The following is a 12244-nucleotide window of genomic DNA, read 5'->3' on the forward strand; positions in this document are numbered from 1 at the left end:
CTTAATCGAGCGTGTTGGGTAAGTTTGTGCACCCCTGCATGGAAGTATATCTATTTGAATAGCCGTGTCCACGGTAACGGACGCTCGGAGTTGTATCCCGATCTATTACAACTAGAACTGGATACTTGAGACACTAAATGGATATGATGCTCCAGGATTGCTTTTTCACGGGGAGTCAATGAAGGATCCCTGGGCGTTACTAAAATATACCTGTTACTTTATAATATGCTAATCTGCACTCTTCTAATGCTGCAAGACGATCCAAGATGCTAGTCTTTGATAGGCCAAGTGCCCATACTTATTCCCGTGTGGTGGTTAGTGCGAAAAGGCCAGAGGCCTAATCAGATCACATATCCAAACCCGTTAGTATCTTAGGAGTGCGCTAAGACGATCAGTGATCCCATCACCCCGTCTCGAGGACTTACGGCAAGGGTTAGGCCCCTCCCTCTCTAGGGTGGTTTGACTGCCCGACCGTACCTCGTAATTATCTCGTGGGTACCCTCATGGTCAACCCGACTTCAGTAACTCTCGCGGGTACCCCATGGTGTCGACCCGACTTTAACAAGGTTCTCGGGTAAAGTCAAGGTAACCGTGTGTCCATAACATCAAGAGGGAAAACCAAGGAATCACCCTTGATGGATTCCCACTCGATGTAACCGTCAAGATGACCTTGGAGGAATCACCCTCGAAGGGTTCACACTTGAGGTGTTGCACGATAGAGTCATTATCGGGAGTGGTGAAGGAGGAATCACCCTCTGTAATCCACGACCGATTAGCTACACTATAGAGATATCATAAGGAGTGAATTACAAGGTATCACCCTCAGCACTCGATAGTAGCTTTTGCATAGTCGTACAACTAAGGGGGTGTGCGGTGATGTGTCGGTCTTTGCACATCGATCACGTTGATGAAGTCACCGGTACAAAAGTGGGGCAACGAGGACAAGGGTGAGGGGTCACTGATGGATCTCTAACCAACCTATGATAAGCATATATGATATCACATAAAGTACAATAGCAGGTTACAAAAGCAGGCTATGCATCAGAATATGAGCTCTCAAACAACAGTATCAAAATCTAATGCAAGCATGAGAGAGAAAGAATGGGTGATATAGGAATGATTAAGGGGGTTTTTGCTTGCCTGGAAGCTTTTTTGAAAGGGACTAGTCGTCAGGTGTGTAGTCGTACCCAGGAGCAGCGTCGGTCTCAGGGTCTACCAGAGAGAAGAGGGGGAAGAAACAATAAGTATAGAGCAAACAAATGCATCGTGATGCATGCCATGGCATTATGATGTGCTAGGGATGACCTAACACAGTGCTATGCATTACAGACGAAGCGGGAAAATATCTGTGGATATTTCCCCGGCTTCAGACAGTTATCGGACAGATGATCCGGAGGGGAAGGTTCCATGTTTATAGTGTTGGAGGGGTGAGGGAGTCCTGGATTAGGGGGTGTTCGGGTAGCCGGACTATACCTTCAGCCGGACTCCTGGACTATGAAGATGCAAGATTGAAGACTTCGTCCCGTGTCCGGATGGGACTTTCCTTGGCGTGGAAGGCAAGCTTGGCGATGCGGATATTCAAGATCTCCCACCATTGTAACTGACCTTATGTAACCCTAACCCTATCCGGTGTCTATATAAACCGGAGGGTTGTAGTCCATAGGCAATCAACTCCATACACAACAATCATACCATAGGCTAGCTTCTAGGGTTTAGCCTCCTTGATCTCGTGGTAGATCTACTCTTGTACTACCCATATCATCAATATTAATGAAGCAGGACTAGGGTATTACCTCCATCGAGAGGGCCCGAACCTGGGTAAAAAACATCGTATCCCTTGTCTCCTGTTACCATCCGGCCTTGACGCACAGTTCGGGACCCCCTACCCGAGATCCGCCGGTTTTGACACCGACATTGGTGCTTTTATTGAGAGTTCCTCTGTGTCGTCGCCTTTAGGCCCGATGGCTCCTTTGATCATCAACAACGATACGGTCCAAGGTGAGACTTTTCTCCCCGGACAGATCTTCCTCTTCGGCGGCTTCGCTCTGCGGGCCGATTCGCTCGGCCACCTGGAGCAGATCGAAAGCTACGCCCCTGGCCATCAAGTCAGGTTTAGAAGCTTAAACTACACGGCTGACATCTGCGGAGACTTGATCTTCGACGGGTTCGAGCCACGGCCAAGCGCGCCACAGTATCTCGAGGGGCATGATCTAGCTCTGCCTCCGGACAGTGTCCTGGAGGCCGCACACGCATCGGTTCCAACCCCTAACTCGGAGCCTATTGCGCCAATCGAGGATGAGCGGTTGGACGTCACCTCGGGGGCTGCAATCCTGAAAGCGATCGAGCCGAACGCTAGCCCCACACTCTGCACGACCCGTGACTCCGAGGATCCGGACTCCTCCCCGGACTCCGAACCCCCGCGCCCCTGCCAATCTAATCCGATTGGGCGCCGATAATGGAGTTCACCGCCGCAGATATCTTTCAGCACTCGCCTTGTGGCGATATCCTGAACTCTCTCAAGACTCTCTCCTTATTAGGAGAGCCCTGGCCGAACTACGGTCAGCGAGGATGGGATACGGACGATGAAGAAATTCAAAGCCCACCCACTTGGTAGCCACTGTCAACAATTTAAACGACATGCTCAACTTCGACTCCGGAGACATCGACAGCATGGATGACGATGCAGGAGATACCGACGAACCAACGCCCATAGGGCATTGGACAGCCACCTCATCTCACGATGTGTACATGGTGGATACCCCTAAAGGAAGCGACAATGAGGAAAAAGGGGATGGGACGGGAGATCGACCCCCCGAAAAGCAATCAAAGCGTCGGCGTAAACGCCGACCCAAGCCCCGCCTCAACAAAAACCCAGCCATAGAGCAGGACGAGCCGGTAGACGACGAGCAGGCCTTAGAGCAACCCTCCGAACAGGGCAACACGGATAGAGAAACCGAACATCCGTCCTCCGGCGAAAACGGCATTCCGGATGACCTCACGCCGAATAAACCTATGGAGCAGAAGAACCTCCACGAGAGGCTCGTTGCAACTGCACGCAGCCTAAAGAAGCAGAAGCGGAAGCTAAAAACAGCGGAAGACGCACTCCGGATTAGACGGAGCAAAATAATCAATACCATAGATAAGTACGGCGACGGTCGCCGCACTAAAAGCTATCTGGAAAGAAAGCTACTGCCTGAATTTGACGAAGAGGCCCTAGAGCCCTCGCATTCAAAAAATGAAAAAGCCACACGGTCGGATAGACGACCCCATAAAGCGGCAAGCGGCGCCGCACCTAAATCGGCATGCGACCCACTTAAGGATTCGCATCATGGCCCAGTCAGGTCTATTTATGGGCCAAGAAAGCAAGCTCTCGTAAGCAACGCTATGAAGCCATCATCAGAACTCGTCACACCCAAATACAGGGGCGCCGCACACCCCCTATGTTTCACCGATGAGGTCCTGGACTATGAATTCCCAGAGGAATTCAAACCCGTAAACATAGAGGCATATGATGGAACAACAGACCCTGGAGTCTGGATCGAGGATTATATCCTCCACATACACATGGCTAGAGGAGATGATCTCCACGCCATAAATATCTACCCCTTAAGCTTAAAGGGCCAGCCCGGCATTGGCTTAAAAGCCTTCTAGAAAACACAATTGGAAGCTGGTAAGAGCTCGAGGATGCTTTCCGAGCAAACTTTCGAGGGACCTATGTCCGCCCTCCGGATGCAGACGATCTTAGTCACATAACTCAACAACCCGGAGAATCAGCTCGGCAGTTCTGGAATAGATTCCTCACTAAAAAGAATCAGATAGTCGACTGTCCGGATGCCGAAGCCTTAGCAGCTTTTAGGCATAACGTCCGAGACGAATGGCTCGCCAGACACCTCGGCCAAAAAAAGCCAAGAACAATGGCCGCACTAACAAGCCTCATGACCCGCTTTTGTGCAGGGGAGGACAGGTGGTTGGCAAGGTGCAGCCCCAGCGACCCAAGTACATCCGAAACTAGGGATGGAAACGGAAAACCGCGACGCAACAAGGACCGTCGCTGGACTAAGGACAAAAGTCCGAAGAGCATGGCAGTCAATGCCGGTTTCAAAGGCTCACGACAAAATCAGGAAAAATCGCCCCCCAGGATAACAGGGACGATCCATCCAACCTAAGTAAAATCCTGGACAGGATATGTCAGATACACAGTACTCCCGGGAAGCCTGCTAACCATACCCACAGAGACTGTTGGGTTTTCAAACAATCTGGCAGACTCAATGCCGAACACAAGGGGCTCGACACACCAAGCAAAGACGAGGACGAACCCCAAAAGCAGAGCACCAGGAAACAAAAGAACTTCCCACAAGAAGTAAAAACAGTGAACTCACTTCACATAAAAAAACGTGCGGTGCCCGTAAAGGTACGCACCACACAGCCCAAAGGGTCCTGCCACTGGTTGTCAAAACCGATCATCTTCGATCAGCTAGATTATTCTAGGAATATCAAGAATGTAGGCTGGATTGCCTTGATACTCGATCCAATAATTGGCGGACTCCAGTTTTCAAATGTCCTTATGGACGGCGGCAGCGGACTAAACCTGATATATCAGGATACAATCTAGCACATGGGGATAAACCCAGCAAGAACCCGCCGCAGCAAAACCTCCTTTCAAGGGGTAACACCTGGTCCGGACACCCATTGTATGGGTTTTCTCCGGCTCGAAGTTATATTCGGCTCTGCCGATAACTTCCGCCGTGAAAAGTTGACCTTCTATATCGTCCCGTTCTCAAGTTGCTATCAAGCACTACTGGGACGCGAAGCTTTCGCCCGCTTTAACGCAATACCGCATTATGCATCTCTCACGCTTAAGATGCCCGGTCCATGAGGCATCATATCTTTGAAGGGGAAGCACTAAAGTGCGCCTCCCCAAGCGGGGGACTGTACGGCCGCTTTGATAGCCCCACAGTAAAATGGCCTCACCGGCCAAAAAACTTTGAAATAGGTCATTAAAGACCACGAACGCGGATAGACGAGTTCGGTACAAAATCATCATTGATGCAGGCTTAGTGGACATATACCCCCGCACTAGGGGCTCCATGCATATCAATAAGAGACAATAAAGCTCAATTTTATATATTTTACTTTACACTTTGTTTATTTTAAACTTTTGTTCGGCACGACCCGTTTTCAACTCAGTTCCTCTCTTTTACAGATGAACGTCGTGCGGCGCCCGTCCAGGATACGGCCCAACGGAGACACAGGCGCAGACGTGCAGTAGGGACCCATCCTAAAGGATTCTTTTTAGATTAAGACCCTGTGTAAACCTTTTTTACTGTCTCTTGTTGCTACACATCCCCTGGTTTTTTCTGATATAACCAAGGAGGAGGCTGGCGTCTTGGCATGTGGCCATGTCAGAAATTTTTGCACGTACCTGGACATTAGGGGCTTTTTTAATAAAGAGTGTTGTTTCGCCCGCACTCATAAAGACCGAACACCTTAGGGAGTGTTCGGCGTCGCGAGTTTTGGCATTATATGCATCAGCTCCGAATCATGTCTTTGGTCAAATGTTGGGTTGCACGGTTCCTGAGTTCGGCTACCTTACGTTTCGCTCTATCGGCTAAGGTAGCACCAGGAGAACTACTGCGATTGTGCCCCCGGTTCGGCCGGGCGAGCACCTCAGTAGAGAAAGCCGAAAACTGACTGTCATGATGTAGCGTGAGACTGGTCAGCCACTCGATGACCTATCGGAATCTATCGGATTCCTCCGCTTTAACGAAGGGCCGCTTCCTGGTCAGGCACATACACGCCCCGAATTCGGACGAGCGCAGTTTCCACCAAGGAGCTACCTAAAGAGTCTCATTGTCAAACTCCTATGGCTAAGTGAAAGTGTTAAAGCATTATAGTCCGGTTGCCTGGCCCGCTGCGCTATCACCTCCTTTGTAGGACCAAGACGTTGGGTTAAGTGTGAAAATGCGTCTTCTGCGAGCACCCCCGCACTATGTGCGTGGGGGCTGAAGCCAACGACTGCCATCTTTCAGATTTATATATCTTAAAACGGCCGCACAGGAGGTGTTCCCAATACTTGGAGGCACAAGTATAAAAAAGGCCACTACAGTTTATCAAAATATTATTTTATAATTACATATGCTACCATAACATAGCATCTTTCGGGCACCGCGTCTCTATTACATGAGCGCCTTCAAGAACTTCCTGAAAATAGTGCTCGGAGGGTACTCGGCTTTTGTCCGAATCTCGGGACGCAACAACGGTGGACTCCATCTCTGCCCAGTATGTCTTAACACGGGCAAGAGCCATCCTAGCGCCCTCTATGCATGCTGACCTCTTCATTGCATTTATACGCGGCACCGCGTCAAGGAATTGCTGCACCAAGCTGAAATAACTCTTCGGCTCCGATCTCCCCGACCACAGGTGACCCATGACGTAGTTCATGGCGAGTCCAGACAACCTATTCAGTTCGGCCCATTGAGCCAAACGATCATCCACTGCCATTGGACGCTCTGGATTGTGAAACTGTGACCAGAGAAGCTTTTCCACTTCGCGATCTTTCTGATCTCGAAAGTGTTCGGTCGCATCAGCAGCACTCGCTGCCAAGTCTAGATAGGTATCCTCCACACTCCACATCCGGTCCAACGGAGCAAACTTCGGATCACAAAATTTCCTTCGCAGCATAAAGGGCTTTCCAGCCGCAATCTGTTCGGCCTGACGCAGCTCCTCCTTCGCAGCTCTCATCGCAGAGCGAGCGTCCTTGGCATCGGCAATGACCTTCTCTAAGTCCGTCCGTCTCGCCCGGTCTTCTTTCTCAAGAAGTTTGCAACGGTCTGCAACGCTCTTTAACTTCTCGGCCATCTCGGCCATCTCTTCTTTGCTTCGGCAGTGAGCAGCCTATTCGGCTCTCAGCTCTTCAAGGGCCTTCTTGGCAGCCGCATCGCTTTTTCTGGCTTGCTCCTTAGCTCGGGCAAGTTCTGCCCTAAGATTCTCCATGGCGTCCGTACCATCTGCGTCAAGCACACACATTGTAAGACACTGGCATGTAGCTCCTCTTACCTGATGCCGCCCGAAGAATTACATACCTTGAGCCTCATCAAGCCGCTTGTTGACAAGCGTGATGTCGGCATCTGCCACGTCCAGTTGCCGCTTTAGTTCGGCCACATCATCAGTTCGGCTAGATTCCGGACACCTTGCCACCTACATTCAAAGGCGACATCTTAGACCTGGGATTATGATCCTCTGCGTGTCGTCATTTCTTGACAACACGCAGAGTCTCAGGGGCTACTATCTACACAGGGCGCATCTTACTTATGCGCAATTGACAAAAGTGTACACTATCTAACGTACCTCAAAACCCGTCAGTAAACTTTTGACGGCCTCATGCAATCCGCTTTCTGCGGATGAAATCCTTTCAATCACCGTGCCCATCAATGCATGATGCTCCTCTGAGATAGAAGCTCGCCCCAGAAGAATCTTTAGCTCCTCCGGCCGAGCACCAGACGGTGTCGGACTTGTCCTATGGCCTCTTTCGAAGGTCGGATGCGGAGAGCCTTGGGGGGCCACATAGCTATCTTCCACCCCTGCCGGATTCAGAGAAACCCTTCGTGACGACACCTCAGGGTTGCCCGCCTCGCTAGGCGGTACGGCAGGGGGAGGCGTCCCGCTCTCCATCATCTCCGGAAGAAGACCCCCCGAAGACGAGCTCTGCTGAGAAGGGCTGAGGTCCGAGCTACAAGGTAAAATTTCAGTTAATCTTCTCAGATATAAATCAAGGATTTCTTTCATCCCTCAAAAGGAAAACCTCTCTCTACTTACGGCTCGCTGGAGGGCTGATCCCTTTGAGGGCGTAGTTCGGCTGAGGAACTCCCCGGCGTCGGACCCTCTGACGAGGATTTTCTCCCCCGCTTCGGGGCCATGGTCTCCGGGTCGTCAGAGGCGGCCCTCTTCTTCCCCTTGGGAGAGGAATTGTCGGTTCCTCCCTTCGGAGCAGCCTCCTTCGAGGAGGCCATAGTTCCCTTGTCCTTCCCCTTACTTCCCTCCAAAGGCATTATCTTCAACATCCTAACAAGCAAGGGATCCGGCCTGGTTTCGGGAAGGGGAGCCAGACACCTGATCAGCTTTGCCTTCGCTATCCACTCCTGTTTAAAAGGACAGCTCTTTTAGGGGCAAGTTTATGACGATTATATGGATAGTAGGTTCGGGCACAAGGTTACTTACTTCGGTACCCGGGCGATTGCAGCTTAGGCCTGCGTTCTCGATCAAATCCGGACACATCATTTGTGATCCGAAGAACAGTTTATACATCTCCATGGGCGTTGCGCCCATAAAATGATGGAGAGCTCGTGGTCCCTCTGGATTAAACTCCCACAGACGAAGGGAGTGACATTTGCCGGGCAGTGTTCGGTGAATCAGCATGACCTGCGTCACCTTGACCAGGTTGAGGTCTCTTTCTAAGAGATCCCTGATGCGGCCCTGCAACAAAGGCACGTCTTTGGATAACCCCCAATCTAATCCTTTGTTGACCCATGATGCTAGCCGTGATGGGGGACCCGAGCGAAAGGCAGGAGGCGCCGCCCACTTGGTGCTCCTGGGAGCGGTGATATAGAACCATTCTCGTTGCCACAAGCCGAGCTCCTCTTGAAAGGAGCCCTCGGACCATGGAGCATCAGCATTCTTACTTATGACAGCGCCTTCGCACTCTGCGTGCCGTCCCTCGATCATCTTCGGCTCCACTCCAAAAGTCTTGAGCCATAATCCGAAGTGAGGAGTAACACGGAGGAACGCTTCACACACAACGATGAATGAGGAAATGTGGAGGATGGACTCTGGATCTAAGTCATAAAATTCCAGCCCGTAATAAAATAGCAGCCCCCTCACGAAGGGATCCATCGGGAAGCCTAACCCTCGAAGGAAGTGAGACATGAACACTACGCTCTCACCGGGCTGGGGACTGGGAATAGCCTGCCTTTGAGCAGGCAACCTATGCGAAATTTCGGCGGTCAAGAACTTAGCCTCTCTCAACTTTAGCATGTCCTCCTCCGTGACGGAGGAGGGCATCCATCGGCCTTGAAGGTTGGAACCAGACATTGTCGAAGGTCTGAGGCGCCCGGAATCTGAAGCCTAGGGTGTTGGAACTCAAGGCGACGGGCGAACTTGTTTTGGGATTGGAGAAAAGGAGTAAGGCCCTGGTCCCTTTATAAGAGGTTGAATACCAGGAGCCCTCCCCGTAACCGTTTGGGACTCGCCTTTAATCAAGAAAACATGCTAACGAGCACGATTGGGTTACCCACGTCCGTATTGATGAGAATCCCGTAAAAGGGGTGCACACGATCTCTGCTTTGACAAGACGTGCCAAGGAAACCGCCTCGCAAAACACGCTGAGGTGGAAGAGTGAGAATGATTCGAGTGAAGGACTTGGCTGTAGTGTGATGACGCACTACGGAATACGTCAGTAGATTTGATTTGTGTTAATATTATTCTCTCTATGGCAATATGTGGAAGCTTATTTTTGCAGAACCGGACACTACTCTTGGTGTTTACAATCTTCTATGAAGGACTTGGAGGAGGAACCCGCCTTGCAATGCCGAAGAAAATTTGCGCGCCGGACTCGTCGTCATTGAAGCCTGGTTCAGGGGCTACTAAGGGAGTCCTGGATTAGGGGGTGTTCGGGTAGCCGGACTATACCTTCAGCCGGACTCCTGGACTATGAAGATACAAGATTGAAGACTTCGTCCCGTGTTCGGATGGGACTTTCCTTGGCATGGAAGGCAAGCTTGGCGATGCGGATATTCAAGATCTCCTACCATTGTAACCGACTTTATGTAACCCTAACCCTATCCGGTGTCTATATAAACCGGAGGGTTGTAGTCTGTAGACAATGAACTCCATACACAACAATCATATCATAGGCTAGCTTCTAGGGTTTAGCCTCCTTGATCTCGTGGTAGATCTACTCTTGTACTACCCATATCATCAATATTAATCAAGCAGGAGTAGGGTATTACCTCCATCGAGAGGGCCCGAACCTGGGTAAAAAACATCGTGTCCCTTGTCTCCTGTTACCATCCGGCCTTGACGCACAGTTCGGGACCCCTACCCGAGATTTGCCGGTTTTGACACCGACATTGGTGCTTTCATTGAGAGTTCCTCTGTGTCGTCGCCTTTAGGCCCGATGGCTCCTTTGATCATCAACAATGATACGGTCCAAGGTGAGACTTTTCTCCCTGGACAGATCTTCATCTTCGGCGGCTTCGCTCTGCGGGCCGATTCGCTCGGCCACCTGGAGCAGATCGAAAGCTACGCCCCTGGCCATCAAGTCAGGTTTGGAAGCTTAAACTACACGGCTGACATCCGCGGAGACTTGATCTTCGACGGGTTCGAGCCACGGCCAAGCGCGCCGCACTATCTCGAGGGGCATGATCTAGCTCTGCCTCCGGACAGTGTCCTGGAAGCCGCACACGCATCGGTTCCAACCCCTAACTCGGAGCCTATTGCGCCAATCGAGGATGAGCGGTTGGACGTCACCTCGGGGGCTGCGATCCCGAAAGCGATCGAGCCGAACGCTAGCCCCGCACTCTGCACGACCCGTGACTCCGAGGATTCGGACTCCTCCCCGGACTCCGACCTGTGGCGATAGTGCTGACTAGCAGAGTGGAGGTGGAGACACGGCTTGCACGAGCGTGAGGCAGAGCGGCAGGGTGCATCCAAGAGTAGGCGGGCACGTGGCCAGGCGCAGTCAGGTGCGCGTTGAGCAGGGCGTGCCCCGGGGCGGCCAAGGCGCAACAGGGGACGGGCAAGCGCGCATCAGAGCGAGCGGCAGGCGCTACGGGGAGCGCGAGCTAGCGGGCAGGGGCGCGCACAGGCAGGAGCATGGCGGATGCGGCAAATGCGGCCACACGCAGGCAGGCGAGGCAGCAGTAGCGAGTGGGTGCTCGGGCTCCGTCCATGGCGGCTCTAAGGGCGGCCTGGCATTTTCATACGGCAAGAGAGCGAGCGCGGGCACGAGAAGTGATTTTTTTTGAGACAATCCCACGAAGCTTTATTAAGACGTCACAATGTTTACAGGGATGAAAGAAAGGTTTCCAGGGTGCCCTAACCAAACATGGAGGCCCACCCCTAACTTCAGACCATGCTTCGTGAGATTGTGAGCCTCGAAATTCGAGCTCCTAAACTCATGGACAAAGTTACAAATAGTAAAAGACCTACTAGACTCTATTATTTCATGTATTATCGCACCGTAGCTTGCCAAACACCGTTGCTTGATGTCGTCCACCACCACCTTGCAATCAGAAGCTACATGTATCTTTTGTTCATGCAGATCTTGAGCTAGAGACAGAGCCTCTCGAACTGCCATTGCCTCCAGTGTCGTGGGATCACCGATTCCGTTGAAACCGATCGCCGAGGCCCCCAAGAAGACACCGTTCTAATCCAGACATACTGCAGCTACAACACCCCTTCCCTGGTTACCTCTTTTCACCGCATCAACATTAATTTTTGCTAGACTCGCCGGAGGGCGGGGCCACTGTGTTGGCCTAGGAGTAGGTTGGGAAGTTGCCGTCCTTCCTGATGTTTCAACATCATTGAAATCATTCAGGTACGAGATAATGAACTGATGAGTAGACATTGGGCTAGTGAATATGTCTTCGTAGACAGCCTTTCTCCTTGCTCTCCACACTGCCCAAAGTGATATGATTAGCTTCACAAAAGCTGCGTGATCAAGAACCTCGTGCATAGAAAAAAGTCAGTTCTTTGCGTTAGCATCGCTGTTCATGCTCATCTGTTCCACCAAATGCTCGTCCGATAAAGCCCAAATGCACCTTGACATGGTGCAATCCAACAATGCGTGCCTCCATGAGTCCGGAGCTCCACACAGCGCACAGAGAGGAGACTGAGACATATTGCGGTGGTGTAGAACATCCGCCGTAGGCACTGAGTGCTGGGCTAAACGCCATGCAAAAAAATTCTGCTTCAATGGGACTTTAGTATGCCACAATGAGGTCCATGCTTTTCCTTGAGAGGTCATATCCGAGGCCCCGACATTTTCATCTATCCAATTCTCTCTCTTGTATTTGGTGTTCAGCACCATTTGGTATGTGGTCTTAACTGAGAAGACTCCCCGATGTTCAGCACTCCAAGCCCAAAAATCTTCTAAATTACGTGTGCACAATGGTATTGCCAAGATAGCATCTGCATCAAAAGGAATGAAAACTGACCGGGCGAGCTTTTCTCTCCAACTGGCTGTCGT

This window comes from Triticum dicoccoides, chromosome 4A, assembly GCF_002162155.2.
Source record: "Triticum dicoccoides isolate Atlit2015 ecotype Zavitan chromosome 4A, WEW_v2.0, whole genome shotgun sequence".
Taxonomy (NCBI): domain Eukaryota; kingdom Viridiplantae; phylum Streptophyta; class Magnoliopsida; order Poales; family Poaceae; genus Triticum; species Triticum dicoccoides.